Raw genomic sequence first — 19,382 nt, 5'->3', positions numbered from 1 at the left:
TAGTCATGTGCATTTGGCTAGAGCCATTTTTGATCCCGAGTGATAGTTTAGGCATTTACACTGAGGGTATGCCCTTTCGGGATTCTTACAAATGCGACGTATAGCCTAAACATCAGGATTTTCATGCTTGTTGAGGTCTTACAGTTTTTAATACCTATTGAGGTATTACAATTTGTCATGCCTATTGAGGTCTTACAGTTTGTCATGCATGTTGAAGTCTTACAGTTTTTGTTGTAATGTAGAATAGATCTGGTTACGCGCGCCCCGGGACGGGAGTGGGGGACGACCCTACGCGCAGGCAACAACAACACCGGCTCTACGAAGTCAGAATCGAATCTTTCTGTTGGCTTTCCCAATTCATTCGTGAATAATAATTCAAGGGCGTGTTCTCAAGCCTGGGAAAAGCAGCAAACTCTAGAAGCTAGGGCTTTGTTCACCTTTGAACACGAACACTATTCTGTTCTCAGCGGAAACCCGCCTTAGAGATTGAACGGCAATAAGATAAGTCAACCGAGTCTGCCCGCTAGGGGTCTTACAATTTTGAGTTTTCCAGGGCATGGCAATTAATGACAGTCTCCGAGTCATCGAGTTTGTTTAAGCTCGAAGGCCACTTTTAGTAAGGTCTGAGTTGCCTTGCAGGAGCTTTATGAGCCCATAGTTCCGACCCTGGGGTCGTGCGGGTGCCAAATTGTTGACGTTAAGTCTCCTAGTATTTCGGGATGCATTGGGTGGAGGGGTCCCTGCCAGGAGTGTACTACGATTTCCTTGTTTGGAGAATGAGATGCTAAAAGATATTCTTTTATTGCTTGGCGTAAACATATATAGTTTCATTGTTGTGAGCTCAGCCCACGAGGGCACAACTCCTCGGACCATTTGATCCGGTACATAATTCCCTATTGAAACTCAGTCTGCCGTTCCCCGATCTTTTTGAGGGGATGTCGCCCATGAAAGAAGATCATTGCTTTTCATTTAACTGTAGAAGAAGGTCTGTGACCTTATTAGATCCTTCTCTGGTACGTTGCTCCGCTAATAATCTTGTTGGTGTGACCCTCTTTGGGGCAGAATTCTGATTGTGGGGAAAGACCGCGGCGGGCCCTGTTAAGGCCTTGGGATCCCTGGGTGGAGTTAGTACTTCCGAATGTCCCGGTCGATTGTCTGCATACAGGTTAGTGAAAAAATAATCAAAGGAGTGAAGCAACTCTTCCTTACCGCAGGATGTGTATGCGATGTTTCGATATTTGGTATGTTTCCTTTGGCCCTTTCGAGGGTGGAGGTGTTGATGCCGGCGATGCGTCATATGGCGAGGAATATCCCCTCGTCGCGTATTGCTCCCTGTCAACTATTTTAATCCCGCTCCTTGCATGGAATTTCATTCTTTTGGCGAAGTGGGGTCCATGCTGTCTCCGGGTGGTATGCCGGTGGCCGTATGAATAAGACGTCCATGCCTTGCGCCTTTTTTGATGATACAGAGCTCGGCGTCCTAGCCCAAGATTAAACGGGTTATATCAAGAGAATGGTCTTTGTGGTGATCGTCGTTTGGAATCCGTCAAAGATTCGAGATGCGGGCGCGATTTGGTTCGTTAGTCTGAACCGCCCCATTGACTTTGGTCCAACATCATTGGTATGCTTGATCGAACCACCTGAATTCATGAACACATGTTTTATTTGAAGTAGATCAAATGAGGGAGAGGATTACCAATGCGTCAGTGTGAGGCCAAGGTGAAGTCTCAGTGCCTTTTCTGCTGGATGTAAGGGTGTCCTCCAGGATGTATCCTGTAGCCGTCTTTTCCTAGTAACGAGTGTTTTTACTTTCCATTTTTATGAGTCCTTGGAGGGTGTTGCCGCTTCTCTTCTATCATGGCAATACATCATGGCTCATTTGCTTTGTTCTGACTAGTTGCCTTCCTCCCTTGAGGCTGACTTCAAGCCTGATCGCTCGACAGCGCTCGACGGCAATTTTTATTGAGTAGCACAGCTGTTCTCCTCCAGAGCTGGTGGCCATTTTCGACCCCGTGGCCGCGCGCACTCTGCAGTTCCCGCACTAGGTTGTAGTTCTTTGAGGGGTTCTTGGTCGAATAGGCCTGAGTCGTTCGGCATCCCTGGTTTTGCTTATGGTGATCACGATGTTTGGTATAGCAATGTTGAAATCGTACTCTGCCGGGCGGGATCCCCCTGCCGGCCGTGCCTCGTTGGATCTGGTTCTACTGAAGATTCCTCGAGGATGTTGCCCTCGAGCTATTTCCCGATCGTTGCGAGGTAGGTTACATCTTGTGGCATTCCTCCTATCCGCGGCGCATGGGTGGTACCTCCACCTATTTGGCATTAGTCTCTTTGCCGGAACCTGCTTGGGTACACCGAGCCCGATGAGGCTTTCATATGGTCATCCACGGCCCTGATTCGTGGCTGGTGCTGGGTACAGGCACCCGACCAGATCTCGGTTAGGTATCTGATCAAGCTTCATTTGAAATGCCCTAAAGTCGTCGGGCATGGTTCGTTTAGGCTTCGGGTTAAGTCCTGTGTTGCCCAGTCATCTAAAACTGGGGGCGATCTCGTTCGTTCTATTAGGTAACAAGGTGCGACTTCCTATGACATTTCATTCTCTCTTATTTCAGCCTCAGATGTGTCGGGCTCTCCCATTGCTGCTTCGATGTCATCGACGTGTGCCCCTACGGAGGAATCTACTGGTACAATAAGCGAGTTTCTAAGGTCAGGCGCTAGGCTATGGCGCCATATCATGGTTCCTTTTGAGAGTGTTTCCCCGAACTTCTTCAACGAGATGGGCTCAAACTCATCATCTTGAAGGTCGCTGCCTTTGCCAGCGCACGTGTAAGCGGTGGTGCGCTCATCGGGATCCGAGGTCCTGTCATACTTAGGAAGTTCCGGCGTTCTGGATTTTCGTGAAACGGGTCCCGGGACCACTTCCTCTTGGGACAGCTGTTGTATGAACTTCCACGAACTTGACTCGATCCTCTTGGAGAGATCCCCAAGCATCTTCGCTATGGCAAGGTCGGTTACCGATCCGTTGTTGCTCGATCTCTCGGGTATTCGTTCGGCATGGGGAGCTATTTCCGACGCTACTGTGTTGGGAGTCTTCGGGTGGCTCTGCAGCTAAGCGACAACCAACTGCTATGCCTGCAACATTTTAAAAATATCGTGAAGACTCACTTTCCTTGCTTCTCGAGCCGTGGTTTTTTGGGCTTCATGTTGGTCGATATGCTGTATGCTCCCATCGGTGTGTGAGGTTTTGTCGACCTATTATGCACCTCCCATCGATATGCGGCATTGCACCAACCACTGGAATGGCCACACTATTTCCGCCATGATTTTCGAAGCAGTCGTTCTCGACTCTGTTTACCGAGCCAAACATTTTGACCTAAAATCAAAGGATCTTGGACAAAAAAAATTGTGAAAGATAATGTGTGTTTGTGCAATGAAACCAACAAGATTTGTAAATGGGTCCCAACATATAGTGTGCGCTAAACTGTTTACCGTGAAAATGAAAACAACAATTAAATTTGTAAATGGGATTCTAAAAATATGTGATCTATTCTCGAGCTAGTTGTTAGAGTAGATGGTGCTAAGAATGTGGAGTTTAATGATAAAATGCAAGCTAAAAATGGGGCGATAACCAAACCTGAAGGCTTACTGCTCTGGTTTGTTTTACCAAAGGGATACAAGCTAAAACGAGGAGTTGAACGAGCCGAGGAACCTGCTGCCTGGGCGTAGGATCGGTTGATGGGGCCCTCGGGGCTGATGTCCGTATCGAGCTCGAGGTATCAAGGACAGTTGGAAATGGGATAACAGTTAAGGATATGATTAAATGAGGCTCTTTGTGGCCAATACCAAGCAATGAAATGAAGAACAAGTAAGAAAGCGATAAATATTAAGGTGGCCTCGGGCCATTGAGAACGGGCGAGTTTAGAAAGAAGAGAGAGAGAGAGAGAGAGATATTATTGCACTTGTGGAGAAATGGAGCATCATAGGCCTTTTACAAGGTAGTGTGAGTTCCCTTTATATATGAGGTGAACTCGACTATACTACTACATGCATTAATTGTTAAGTACGGAGATGGGACGGTTAGATGCGACGCGTCGGTATAGGCCCTGGATAGGCCGGCTTTGTCAGACTTAGCCGCGTGTGTTGGGAGCCTCCTCTTCTATTCCGGCCTCGACCTCCGTCTTCTCCGAGTTAGGCTTTGACGAGCCTCGAGGGAGGGGACTCAGCCGTGGCTCCACATCTATGGTGTCTCAAGGAATCCCTTAGAAATGACTTGATAGAAAGAAAATAAGTCTTCTGATTTTCGCCACATACAATTATCATGGTCATGTAGTACCTTGTATGGCATTAGTCCATAAATACTAGGTAATTTAGCTCGGGCTATATTTTATCACAAAATGCCAAACTTTGATAAAATTCATTTTCTTAGACTTGCTCCCCCTTTCACCTTCATAAATTTACTAATCACTTGTGAAATAGCATAATCCTTATAATCCCCAAATAATCTTTTCCTTGGACTGATGTCAATTACCTTATGCCAAATTCCACGTAAAATACTGCAGGATGCAACATCATCGTAACTTATTACTTCGAAGCGTAACATCATCGTAATGTAATACTACAAGGTGCACACTGTCGTAACTTATTACTGCGATGCGTAATATCACCATAATGTAATACTGTCGGTTACAACACGATCATAACTTAATACTACAGGACGTGACATCAATCGTAATATATTAATGTAGAGGGTAACACCATCGTAACATATTACTGCAGAGCATAACATCGTCGTAATATAATACTACAGGATGTAATATTGACATAATATTGCGGGGCATAACACTTTCGGATTCCACTTAAGTCGTCCATCTTTGATTTCCCTCTACTTTTTGCGTTGCTTGGAGGAGGAGGAGGTGGAAGGCCTCTACATCTGGTATGATATGCTGACGAGGCCAGTATGGATGAACCAACCTATGGGTATGGGAATAATAATAATAAAAATAAACAAAACAAAAGGTAACAAGTTAGTGGGGATCCTAAACTGTTTGCAGTATTTAAACACATATTGTGAAATATAAACTCGTATCCTAATTTGGGAGCCTCTTTGCGCCCGAGGTAGGCCTAACGACAAATAAATTTGGAGAACTTCAAATGCCAATGAATGCTTCATTTCATAACATAAAAGTGGATGAATCCAAAAACAATACTAACACAATAATAAAACAAGTCACTACTGGCACTTGGCCTTATTACATTTTGTGAACAACAAGTAAATCTAATCTATTTGGTCCCAGAAGGACCTTCCCCAGATTTGATCTTCTGGACTCCATCAAACAGATCTCCTAGCTTGCACAGTCCCAGCAACAAGTAGGCTCGGGCCAGATGTCCTCCCTCGGCTCCTTCAGCATTTTGACAATTTTCAATCCTTTTTATGACTTTGCCCTCCAGCTCCACTATTCCTCGCTCTAGGTATTCTAGTTTCCTGTTGGAAATGAATGCCATCTCTTTCCATTCCTCAATCAACTTCACATTCTTCTCATATATCTCTCGATGTTCATTATCAGAGTTGTGGACCCTGTTGCGCAGCCTATTGTATTTGACTTAGGCTTCAACTTCCTCGTCTATGATTCTGTTCCCTCGACCAGTCCCCGGTTTCACCGTTCCTTTCAGATTGTCCTCCAACCATGCAGGGTAGAGTGGCTCGCACCCCGTGTGATATCTGTCTGGCGGAATAACGCTTTTCTCCCAAATGATTTTGTAGTGCCACATGTGCTGAGCTTGGTACTTGTAAGGTATGTCATCCTCTTGGAAATCCGCCCTGAAATGACTCATCCTGATGACCATTGGTACAACCTATTTTCTGCCCACTTGCCTCATAACTCGTATAGGGACATATGGATATATCCCTCTCAACTCGATCAACACCAAATGCGAAGCATCCCTGGACCTGATAATAAACTCGTTCATTGGAAACCATTCAACTGTCCACTACACCTATTCCTAGGTCAGATTGTCGAAGAACTCTACCCATTCGCTGGCACATTCAAGCTGAGCAAATTTATCCAGAATATTGGTCATCTGCTTAGGGTGATGGAAAGCAATGTGGTCGTTCCAAGCCCTTCACGAAAATTCTTGGAGATTGCAACCCTTTTGAAGATGCTCCAACAATCATAACTACAACAGTAAGTTGTGACCCTTGAAATGTTGTACCCCTCTTTGATAGTGATCCAGGGCCATATAGATGTCATCTATGATCATGGGGACTATGGTATATGTCTGTCCATTAATCCCCTTCCATTAGAGTTTTGGCAACCATGGCCAACCTAGTGTGATTATTCCCTTTTTCATTGGGAACACTATCAACCCTAGAAAGCACACAATGAACACGAACACTCTGCGGTGGATGTGACCTAGTGAAGTGAGGGCAATCTCATCATGATAAGTGAGGAAAGACATGTTGTGGCCATACCTCTAGTAGAAATATTCGAAAGGTATGTAGGAGTCCTTCAAGCACACTAGGTCGACATTCTTTTTCAGCCCCATCTTCTTCAAAAATCCCCTGCCTGTACAATTTTTTGGCACCAACAGCCCGGGATTGTCCCAAGTCAACCCTGCAAGTCCTCCTATTTCCTCTAGGAGCGGTATCATTTCTATGTCACCTAAACATAACACAACTCTTTTACTATCCTAGAATAGGGTAACAACCTCGATCAGTCTGTTGTTTGGTTCAATATCTAGCAGGTATGGCAAGTTACCCAGGTACTTTTTCACATGCTTCTTGTCACTTGAGGAAAGATCTTCCCACCAATCTAGAACTAACGGAGGGATATTGCTAACCATACAGTATCTGGGGACCTCATGCCTCATTTTATGCAAAACAAATGGGTTAGGCCTTACCCCCACTAGACTCAACTATTTATACATTTATGATCAGCATATCGACATTTAGTTCTCCAAATTAATGCACAAAATGTGGTTGCGTCCGTTGGGATTATGAAAAACCCGATGGACTTTGGATAAGGCTTATCTTAAAGAATCATTATGTGGACAACATAACTTATCCGACTAGGTTTTACCATGATGCATGCACAATTTAAATAAAGTAAGGATTCTATGGGGTTTTAGACTGGTACTCTCAAGTGGACAACTTGAGGGGGAAGGCACGGAACCGTCGACTGCACCGCTGATCGACTTGTTTTACCACAAAAAGACTTTCTGGATTTAAGGGTAGTAAATAGGAAGTGCACAACCACTCATTAAAACGTTGCTATAGGTTTTGAGAAGCACGAGTGGAATATGATGCAGAGCATGATTTATGCAGCAATTAATAACATGTAGGCAAGTATTTTCACGCAGGAAAATAAATACCACATTTAAATAATTGAAAAGACAGTTACAGAAAAAGGAAAACGAGGAGACAAGTCAGTTTTCAGGGTAATAAAGGAATCATAAATGCTTGAAAAATTGATAGTTAAATTCAGACAAGGGAGCAGGGTACGGGATAAACATGCTTGGACTAATTCGTAAAAGACAAGTTCATTATAGTAAGAACCTAAAGATATCCCTAGCAGAGTCACCATGCTGTCGCGCCTCCTTTTTTCCTCCTTTGAGAATATCCGGTTCCGACATTCATGGGGTGTAATAACTTATTTCATTTTGGGAATTGGGTATTTGAAGAGTTGCCACCTAATGGATTATGGTGCGATAGGAAACCTAGAGTGATTAACTCTTGGGTTGGTTTGCATTACCAGAGATTAGGGTAAGGGCTCGAAGTAACCTCGAGGGAAAGGTGTTAGGCATCCCTCTTGGTCCACAACGGCGGGTCCCGACAGAACTTATAATCAAAAATTAGTCCATATATAAATAAACAATTGAATCAAATAAGTTGCAAGTAAAGCACATTGGATAGTTCAAGTAGTAAGATGAAGGTTTTAACAAGTTGTAAAAGACGAAAGTTTTAAATAAAGAGAGAGTTTGGTAGAGAGGGGTCCTAGGTTTTTGTCTTATGGGATCACCCCACGCAATGTCCGGTAAACACTCCTTGCTGAGGGGCTACACGTGCCATTAACGCGTAGTTATCATATCCCATGTCTACCCTTCACATCCCCTTATCCGTCATGCAAAGCGAGTGTTTGGTCACTGATACCTATTGCGTGTTGCTACCTGTCCCTTCTTAGTGGTCCTTGAGGGAGTTATAACCTCTTCCTACATGTAGTTCTAGACATACCCTTAAGGTTTATAAAGGTGAAAACTCTAAGGCGACAGTCAAAACATTTAGGACTTCCATATAATGGGAGAAATTTAAGAGGCTCACAGTTTCCTCCACAAACAAATATACAAGCAGCATGACTCAAACATAGTGAAGGTCTTTACAAAGTCCTAAAGCAGGATCTCTAAGTGACTATGCAGAGACAGACCAAACTTTTTCTACCCACAAGTTGTCTAGGGATTCCTTTTTTAAAAAAAAAGCTTATTAGAATTGGAAACGATAGAAATAGCTTTAGGAAAATGCGGTTTTTGAAAACGCCCTAAGGCTTGCCTATATGCACAATATTGCAGAAACAAACAGGTTTTTGAGATAGACTCCTTTAATACCTATAGGCATGATATCTAATGAGATTAAAGCAATTTTGAAAGAACTTGTTTCAATAAATATTTAACACTTACTAAGACCAGTTTTAAAAAATGAACTAGGCGTAATGAAATTGATTTATTAGGCTAATTAGACTATCAGACAGAATTGCGAGTCGAGATCCCTATAGGCATGGTATCTAGGTGTGTTATTGATTTTAACCAATTTGCAGCAACATACAAGAATACTCATTAAAATTGAACTGGAGTTGAATCCTATAGCCATGGCATCTACTGATTCGAGACATAATTGTTTGGAACCTAAACATGGATTCTAGCATGACAAAATGCAGAACCTTATGAACATGATTTCTACTTGATGCAAATGAAATTGGAAGTGAAATCCTATAGGCATGATTTCTATTAGGTAAAGCAATCAGATTCAGAAGAGCAAACCTATGAGCATGCTTTTTACTTATGCAAATAGTTAGACTTCAAAAATAAGGTCCTAAGTGTAGGATTTATACCCATATTACCCTTTAAAGTATGCATCTACCCACCCTTTTATTAAATATCCCAAATATATGTTTACAAATTATTAGAGACCAATGAATGAATTACATAAGTAGAAATAGAAAAACAAGAAGCTATTCTATATGGAGCCTACAATTAGGCCCAAGTTTCCCAAAGTCTCTAATGGTCTCACAAGCCTCATTTCCATAGACAAATCAGAGTTTAAGTGCATCAAAGTTCCCTATGGGTCTCAAGGACTCTGGGCAATGCTTACACCTAGACTTAGCAACAAAGAATTGGACCAGTGTAGTGTGGAATGGCCAGCCTCAGTATGCCAGAGTTTAGAGGGCTCTCAAGAGGATCCCAAGACAGTACACATACTAGAGGGGGCAGAACATATTGACTAAGAGTAAAGTGAGAGTGCAGGACACAAGTTGAAAAGGCTTATTAGAGACTGTTTTGGAAGCAGTTAGTAAAGCAACAAAAGTTGTTTTAAAAGAAGTTGGAGTGGTAAACAAAGTCAAGCACTTTAGGATAGGATCACACACAGAATCCAAATGAATTCAGTAGTCACACAGGGGTCAAGGGGTTTGGGGATACACAGACAATTGATTGCACACACATAATCCCAGCAAGGGTCTTAGGACTGGTTTGGACATGCTCAAAAATAGTTGACACTGGCATAATCACAAACCAGACATGGAGAATATAAACACATGGAGGGGGATAGGGATTTGGGATTTGGGATTTATAAAATGGTAAGTGCACAGTAGGTAATCGATAAGGCATGCTTTGAAACACACATAAGTGAATACATTAACATAAAATGAAGGGGGGACATAATAACATGCTGATAAGGTAACTTAACTACAAGTTTCACAATAGAGCCACAAGTAGAAGCAGACTAGAAATAAGAGAAACTGAAACAATAAGAGAAACATATTGTTGTTGAGGCTTTAAATTAAAACTAGGACATACCAGTGAAGAGATAAGTAAGCAGAATGAAAGAACAAGAGAGCACATATGATTAGCCTTGGCTTGCAGCCAGGTAATAGTAGCAAATAGCACAAGAGAGAGGGGAAATAAGCAATTTTTAGTAAGAGAGGTAGTTTTGAAAACCAAGTGTTTATCTATATTAATGAAAAACATAGGGTATTTATAGTTTTGAAAATAGGCAGAAAACAAGGTAACAAGTAAAGGTTCAGTATAATTATGGAAGTAATCACAATTAGAATCCAATTAATACAAGTACTCCCCTTTAATCAAGGAATCACATCTTAAACACATACCAACAGGGATAATCAAGGAAAGAAAATCAGTTGAGAAAGATTGATTTTTACCATATAAGGGGTAGCAAAAGTATAGAGCATATGATTGAGTCTAATTACCGAATATACCAATTAAGGAAAGGATTCAGTAAGAATGAAGTACCACAACAAATAAGGAAAAGAGATCAGTCAATTTAAACACACGAGTAGAACTTTAGGGTTTTGAAAGAAAATCTTGCAATCAAACCATCAATTAAGGAAATCAGAATCAATCAAGAGGGAGTCATGATTCTGTATTTTCAACATATAAATAAAGAAGATCAAAAAGACGTAGCAAAAAGGCAAGGTCAGCCATATTGACAGAAAGAAGCAAGAGATGAACAAGCAAAAATGAGCATCGTCATACAAAAGTGACATGAGTAGGCTAAGGATTTAGTAAAACACATTCAAAGAATGGTAACCACGGAAGATTAACAAGAGTCAAGTAAATAGGCTAACATACATAACCAAAGCAAAGAAAAATCTTAGAAATTAGGGCTTTTGACATAGGAGAATTAAAAAGCGGTAAGAACATAAGGTTGGTCAAGGAAAGAGGTTTAATCATAAAGAAATTAGGCTAAAACAAGCATGGAAAGAACTCCGAGAAAACCCTAACTATTTAAAGAAAATAAAAACGGTTTAAAGTTGAGGATCTTTCCGAAAACGTTCAAGAATAGTGCAAATCATAGGAAGAAACAGACTTAAAGTGTTAAAAATAGCACAGATCTAAGAGATTCAAATGAGAGTTAGGGTTTAAAAGGGATACCCAAATAGAACGAAAGAACCTGTTGTAAACTTCACCGATCGTAACATATATGGTGTGATTTTGCCCAAAATCACACCGGAGAATCCATGAGTAACAGAAACAGAAACCCTAGATCCAAATTGGCATGAACCAGGACCCTTGAAGGCCTTAGAGATGATGATCAAGGCGGTGGAGTGACTATTGGAGGCTTGGGTTGGAAGGTAGTCGCCGGAGATGACCGGAGAAGGAGGCGGTGGTTGAAGAACGATTAAGGTTAGGTTGAGAGAGAAGAGAGACGAGAGCATCTGAAGGTGGAAGGGGTTTGGAAATGAGTAGGGTTAGGGGGGCCGTTTAGGAATTAAAAAGGAAAGGGTGTGTGCAGACCGTTGATCTTGGAGATCAATGGTTAGGATTCAACCGGGTAGGAGGGCCCTGGGTTTGGGTTGGATAGGAAGTGTGTGGGGCCTGTGTCGGGTTTTTTAATAGGAGATTGGGTTGGGGAGGGATCCGAATTAGGCTAAAATTGAAAGCCAAATTTGGCTATTATTTAAATAGCCAATTTGTCTATTTTAATTTATAAAAAATAATAGGTAATTTCTGGAAAATAATTTAAAGTGCCAAAATGATTTAAAATACATAATTAACATTTTAAAAATATAGGGACCAATTTTATGCATATAAGATATAAATATACACTAAATGGGCTAACATTGCAATTATATGCAATTTAGCTTAAACAAATACTAAATGTAATTAAAAAAATGCATAAAAATTATATTAGCAATATTTCGGCATAATTATAGAAATTAACTAAATGAATTATCATAAAAATAATTTTGGAAATGATTATAGGGAATTTTATGAATAAAAGGGGAGAAAATAAATCAATTTAAACCTTTCAAATTATGGGAAAAATAATAAAAACCTTGTGCATGCTTATATATACATATATATGCTATTTTGAAGGTATTTATGCATATTTTAAATATATAGGGGAAAATTGGGTATCAACAACAAGTATGAAGGCAATAAATATGAGAAATAGTGCCGAGAGAATACGTTAGAGAGAAAAGAGAGAGAGAGAGAGAGAGAGAGAGAGATAGATTTATTATTTATTTTGTGTATAATAGTGGGAGCAATAGCAGGAGGCTTACAAAATGGCAAGGATCCCCTTTATATAGGAGGGATATTCCAACATAGTACAAAATGCATTAATTATAAAGGTATGAAAATGGGACGGTTTGACATGACATCAGGCTCTGTCAACGCTATCTGCTCACCTTGGGAACTCCCCATCCTCGGCATCGTCATTGGGTCGGGTGTAAATGGACGTCAAGGAAGAGAACTCGACCGTGACCCTACAGCCTCGAGATCTCGAGATGGCTTCCCGAAATGCCTGGGCTCCCCGATTTCACCGTATACAGAGTTATTTGTTTAAATTGCAATTACATTCTCAGTCTTATTTTTTCATTTGCATATCATATCTTAGTCTCCGTTATCATTCGTTGTCACATCATGTTATCATTATTTTGGTTGATTGACATGATATTTGTGAGTCTGAAAGACTGGAGATATTGATGACTGAGTGATACCGAGGGCCTGATTGTGAGTTATATTTATGGGGTCGGGCTACACAACACAGCAGGCTTTAAGTATTCATGATGGGATCAGGCTACACATCACATAATGCCTTGATTAGTATTAGCATTTGGGCAGGATCTGCCCCTCTAGAGTCTGATATACTAGCAGTGAGCACAGGTACAAATGAGTGCGAGTGCCGAGTGATTGAGAGTGCTGAGTGATTGAGAGTTTTGAGTGATTGGGAGGTGTTGAGTGATTGGGAGGTGTTGAGCGATTGAGCGTGCTGAGTGAGGTTGAATACTCCGAGAGCATGAGCACATGAGTGTATTACATTTGACATGCATGCTTGGCATATAGGCATAGTGATGCATTTCCTCATGTTATATGGTGTTGTGACATTTATGACCTCTTATACACATTGGCATATAGGCATAAAGATGTACTTTCCTCATGCTATTTGATAATGGAGCATCTTGTCTGTTGTTGAAAGTTTTTGGAAAAATCATAGTTTTTCTGACATACTCATATGTTGGTGACTTCGGTGACAGATTTGGGTTTTACTTTTATACTTGAAAATCATGCCTATTTTTCGTAACTATAAACGAGATAAGCTTCATATCTTTGAGTATTACTTGTATTGTTTCCATTATATTGTTACAAGTTGTTCTTGGCCGTTAGTGTTGGACTCTGACTGTTGTCCAAGCTCATCACTACTTTCAACCAAAGGTTAGGTTTGTTACTTATTGAGTACATGGGATCGGTTGTACTCATGCTACACTTCTTCACCTTGCGTGCAGATTTTGGAGCTGATTTTACTGTGTATGACGGGAGCTGACATTAAAGAAGTGCTTGTGTTCTGGTTATATTTGCCTCTTGTTCTTGGTACCTTAGATTTATAAATCTGTTAATGTATGTTCCGAACAGATGATATATTTATTTCATACCAACTTTGTAAATTGTAAGTCTTAGAAGTCCATGATTTGTACTATCAGTCCTTGAGGAGTGTATAAAATTCAATTATTTTATTCTTGACTCTTATCGTTATAATTATATTGTGGTTTATTGTTAATTGTCTTAACCTAGCTGGTTGGGTTAGGTGATATCACGACTAGTTGGATTTTGGGTCCTGACAAGTTGGTATGAAAGTTTTAGTCATGATAAAATTTCTAGTAGAGTCTTGTGGATCGGTATGATGACATCCATACCTATCTTCGAGAGGCTACATGACATCTAGGATAAACTTTCCAACTTTCTTTCCTTATCATGCATCATTGATTCAGCTTGAAAAGTAACTCTCTGAATTTCATCCACTCACTTATATGTGTATGTGATCTCCTAGTATAACTTATACATCAACAAATTCTAATTCTACGGATGAGGTATGAGATGTGTTTTCGGTGTTTTGGTGATTGGCTAGTCTAGAAGACTTGAGGCCCAGTTTGGACCGCAACTTAGGCTCGGTAGTTTCAGTTATGTGAGCATGTGTTTTTGGACTTCTATGTTTTGTGATGTCCCTATGAGTGGGACTGGTGGCTCGGTGAGTGGTTGGATGGCTATATGATGAGCAGGATGTGACTGCATGATGTGTTTAGATGGTTTGAATATGACAAGAAGACTTTGCTTGAGATGTGAAAAAGACTACTGGGTGCTCGATTTCTATGGATTTGTTACACAATCTGGAATTATGAGGGTTTTGAGGGATTCTTTCATGTTATTTCATTTGTGGAACAAAGTAGATTTTCATGTCTAGTTGATAAGTTCACACTCAGGAAGATTAAGTGATTGCATAGTATTTGTGACTGTGAAAGGGTATCGAGAGATGTATGTTTGAGGCTAAGCAGGTGGGTTATCACCTGCAGGATAATCTATGGATAAGACTTCCCGTAGGTGGCACAACAATGCAACTTCAATCAAAATTTAAAGTCCAAGCATTTCAATACATAATCCATATCCTTTCCCTTTTCAAGTTATCAAGATAGCATATTGATCAAGTTGAGACACATCTTTCATGCATATACGGTTACAACATCAATTCATGTAAAATAAAAAGCAATGAAATAATTCAGCTTTAATCTTACCATATTCACACAAATGCCGATGAAGCTCAATTTCTAAAAGACGGGGTTTCAGCCATACATACCTCAATAAGGATTTCCTTAATTCTTACAAAATTCCGGGACTCTTAGCACTTCAATCTATAGTATAAGAATTACAAATCGAACCAAGAATTAGTGACATGGTTAAGATTTTAGCTCGTTCAGGTATACTATCAAGCACCAAGTGTGCACGGTGATCTTAGGTCCCTTTTTGAAAGATATTTCTTCAATGTTATACTTCAATTGTTGTCTCTTTAGTTCTCATCCTCCCCATACCCCATTATCTCTTATGCATGCAAGATTATTAGCCATTTTTCCCAAGAACTCAATTGTTAATCACTTATTTTAAATAGGAAGTTCAAAATTATAGATTATGGAACAAGATCTTACCTTGTTAGGGTGAAGACCTAGCAACTCTCTTGACAATCTTCAAGATTTTGGGGCAAGAGTTGGGTAGGGATTAGATGAAGGTCACTCCTTCTCTCTCTAGAACTCCTGTTCTCACTCTATTTTTAGTAAAAATAACATGGGGAAGGCCGGATGGGGTGTTTTAATGGAATGAGGTTGGGTTATAAAAATTAGAAAATAGGAGCCCCGACTTAGATTTGCGATTGCATATGCGATCGTATAACGAACATGCGGCCTGCAGAATGGACCGTAAAAATGGTCCCAAAACTGAACACACTATCCAGGTATGTGATAAGAATGCAGTCTGCATACCTGTTCTACGGTCGCATAATGCACCGCAGAACTGCTCCTTGCAAAAATCCCAAGGGGATTATGCGACGACTATGCGGTTCACATATCGAGTATGCGATCGCATAATTGGCCGCATAGTCGACCTCAAAATTAACCATCACACTGCTTGACTTTATGGTGGCTATGCAGTCCGCATAGCTGTTATACGACCGCATTGTAGGCCGCAGAATTGCACTTTTCTGGAAAACACAATTTCTTAACTTTTTAACGCACAGATCAATCCAAAAGGTCCGAACCGCGGCAAGCTTGCTCGCTGCGAAGAATTTTATGAATTTCTAACACATGATCTTAACTTGGCACCACGAGATTTAGGTTTTTGAGTAGGAAATTCATGGGGACTTACAATTGCATTTGTGGTGGCACTTGTTGAGCTTGCGGGACGGTTCTCTCATTTGAGCCATTTTTCATGTTTGAGTACATTTGAATTGTTGCTTATTGGTGCACAGATTGCACAGTTTGTGGCTTTAGGTTATATTGGTGTGGCATGTCAATAGAATGGTTGTGTTTGATGAGATGAGGTCATTAGACCTAGGATAGGTACTATCAGATTTTATTACCGTATGTATAGAGGAATAACATCAGATGTCGGCTTAGGATTTGGTTTTGTTTCTTGTCGGACGAGAGAGGGCTCCATGACTTGTTGATCTAATAAGTGGTTATGAGTTTCTGCTTGTTTCTTTCATTATTGGCAATGTACGGAGGTTTTAGAATGAGGTTTTTTTTATATGAGGTTTATTACCGGTACCAGGTTTGTTTTGAGCAGTATTGTGGTCGAAAATTATTGCTACGAGTATGGGAGTTATATCTTATATCATGTGATTTCACCTTGTGTATGGTTATGGCTTGATACAGTTGATTAGACTTATATAGTGTGTAGATGCGAGATTCGGGTCTTGTAAGGAATTCCGGATGTTGGAAATTGGGTTCTAAATTTTATAGACTAAGGTAAAAATAATGATCTTCAGTTATATTGTGTTGTCATGCTTACATGGATTGGGGTGATGTGGGATCATCTCCGGGTATTGTCATGGTAAGGTTACACAGAGATTCGACGGCTTTGGAACAACTCTTGGCATGTTCGAGGATGAACGCATGTTTAAGTGGGGGAGAATGTAACGACCCTACCAGTCGTTTTGAGCTTTAGTGATCCTGTTATGACTTGGGAGGTCATCTTGAGAATTATAGCCTCTTTCCCCCATTTATCGTTTATTCAATGCTCATTTGTTGTGATATGACTTGCTAGGGATGGTTGGTTTAGTTTTGGAAATGTTTCGGAATGGGTTGGGACACTTAGTCTGAATTTTGGGAGCCTAAGTTGAAAGCGTTGATATGATGTTGACTTATGTGTAATTGACTCCAAAATGGAATTTTATTGAATCTGATAGCTCCTTAGGGTGATTTTTGACTTTGGAGTGTGTCTGGATATTGATTTGAAGGTCCGTAGATGATTTTTGGCTTGAATTGGCAAAAATTAGAAAAGTTGAAGTTTGGAGAGTTGAGAGGTTTGACCGAGAGTTGACTTTGTGGTTACCGGGCTCGGATTTTGGGTCTGGAAGTTAGAATAGGTTTGTTGTGTCATTTATGACTTGTGTGCAATATTTGAGGTCAATCGGAGATAGTTTCGCATGTTTCGGCATTAGTTTTAGAAGTTAGAAGTTCATAAGTTCATTAGGCTTGAATCAATGTGCGATTTGTGGTTTTAGTGTTTTATGTGAGTTGAGGCTTTTAGCGATTTTGTATAATGTTTTATACTTGTTGGTATATTTGGTTGAGGTCCCGAGGGGCCTCGGATGAGTTTTGGGTTGATTGTGGATTGATTTTGGGCATGTATCCTGCTGTATGGTTTCCTTATACACGTTCGTGAGAGGGGTCTCACGGTCGTGAAGGGTATCTGGGAGGCTGGAAAAGTTTTTCATTTGCGTACGCGAGTAGAGGGTTGTATTCGTGAAGTCTTGGAGAGGTTGTGCATCGCAATCGCGAGCAGGGAGCCACATTTGGGAAGAAGAGGGGCAGGTTGGGGGACTTCATACGTCAGACCTATGCGTTCGTGATTGAGGTTCCACGTTTGAGAAGCATAGGTTGTTTGGTCATCGCGTTTGCGAGTGGGAACTCGCGTTTGCGTAAGAGAAACTTTTGGCTGTGGAGGATTTGTGTTTCACGAAAGCGAGGCACTTTCCGCATTCGCGAAGAAGGGCATCTGGGCAGTAGTGTTAAATATCAAAATCGAGGGTTTGAACCTAGTTTTCTTATTTTGATCTAGAGACCTCGAATTTGGGCGCTTCTTGAAGGGCATTTCAAGGAGTTGATTAGGGTATGTGATTCTAACTCGGATTTGGTTATTATACATGAATCTATCATTGTTTCTACTATTTAATTAGTGCTTTGGGTTGGAAAAAATGGGGAAAATTGTAGAAACTTACTAGGTGTTAATTTGATGATTTGAAGGCCGAGTTGTGATCGGGATTGAGTAATTTTTGTATTGTTAGACTCGTGGTTGAATGGGTGTTCGGATTTTGATAATTTTGTCGGATTTCGAGACGTGGGCCCAGGATTGAGTTTCTTAGTTGTCTTTTGTTAAAAAACATAGCTTTATCATATGGAAGTTATTCCTATAGCTTGTGTTGATTGTATCGAGTTGTTTATGGCAAGATTCAACTCACTCGAAGGCCGATTTGCAAGGAAAAGGCTAGTTGGAGTAGAGATTTGCATGACTTGAGGTAAGTAACACTTCTAAACTTGGTTCTAAGGGTATGAATCCCTAAATTACATGTTATGTGACTGGTATTGAGGTGACGCACATGCTAAGTGATGGGCATATGGACATGCACCGTAGAAAGTGTGACTCGGTAGATTTCGTGGAACTGTGTATTCATCTAATCTATGTATTACTCGTGCACTCTTCATGTGTTAGAGGAAATTGAGCTGTGATTAATGTTAGAAATTATGCTTCAGCTATATGATAGTACTATTGGGACCCATAGAGGTTGTGTTGCTATTGAGTACTTGCTTAATTTGAAATTATGTACTCAGTCACATCTATCATTTTCATATCATATCTCAGGATCTGTTGCCATTTATTGATACATCATATCACCAATGTTTGGGTTGATTGTCATGATATTTGTGAGCCTGAGAGGATGGAGAGATTGATCACTGGGTGAAGCCGAAGGCCCGATTGTGAGTGATGTTTACGGGATCGGGCTACACACAACAGCAGGATTTATTGATTAATGCCATGATTGGCTTATTTTAGCGCTTCGGCAGGATTCGCTCTTCCAGAGTCCGATTTACTAGAATTGAGCAAAGGTACCTACTAAGTGCGAGCATGGGGTCATTTGGTACTCGCATTCACGATTGGGCACTCGCGTTCACGTAAGAGAAACTTTTGGCAATGGAGGATTTGTGATTCACGAACGCGAGGCACTTTCCACGCTTGCGAAGAAGGGTATTTAGGAAGCAATGTTAAATATCAAAATCGAGGGTTTGAACCCATTTTTCATATTTTGAATTAGAGACCTCAGATTTGGGCGATTCTTGAAGGGATTTTCAAGGAGTTGATTGAGTAAGTGATTCTAACTCGGATTTTATTGTTATATATGAATCTATCATTGTTTTACCATTTAATTAGTACTTTGGGTTGGAAAAATTGGGGGAAAGTGTAGAAACTTCATATGCTTTAATTTGAGTAATTTTGGTATGGTTGGACTCGTGGTTTAATACGTGTTCGGATTTTGTTAATTTTGTCAGATTACGAGACGTGGGTCCGGGGTTGAGTTTTTGAGTTGACTTTCTGACTTTTGTTTAGGAACT

The sequence above is a fragment of the Nicotiana sylvestris genome, chromosome 5 (genome assembly GCF_000393655.2).
Source record: "Nicotiana sylvestris chromosome 5, ASM39365v2, whole genome shotgun sequence".
Classification (NCBI taxonomy): Eukaryota; Viridiplantae; Streptophyta; class Magnoliopsida; order Solanales; family Solanaceae; genus Nicotiana; species Nicotiana sylvestris.
Note: the sequence above shows the minus strand (reverse complement) of the source record.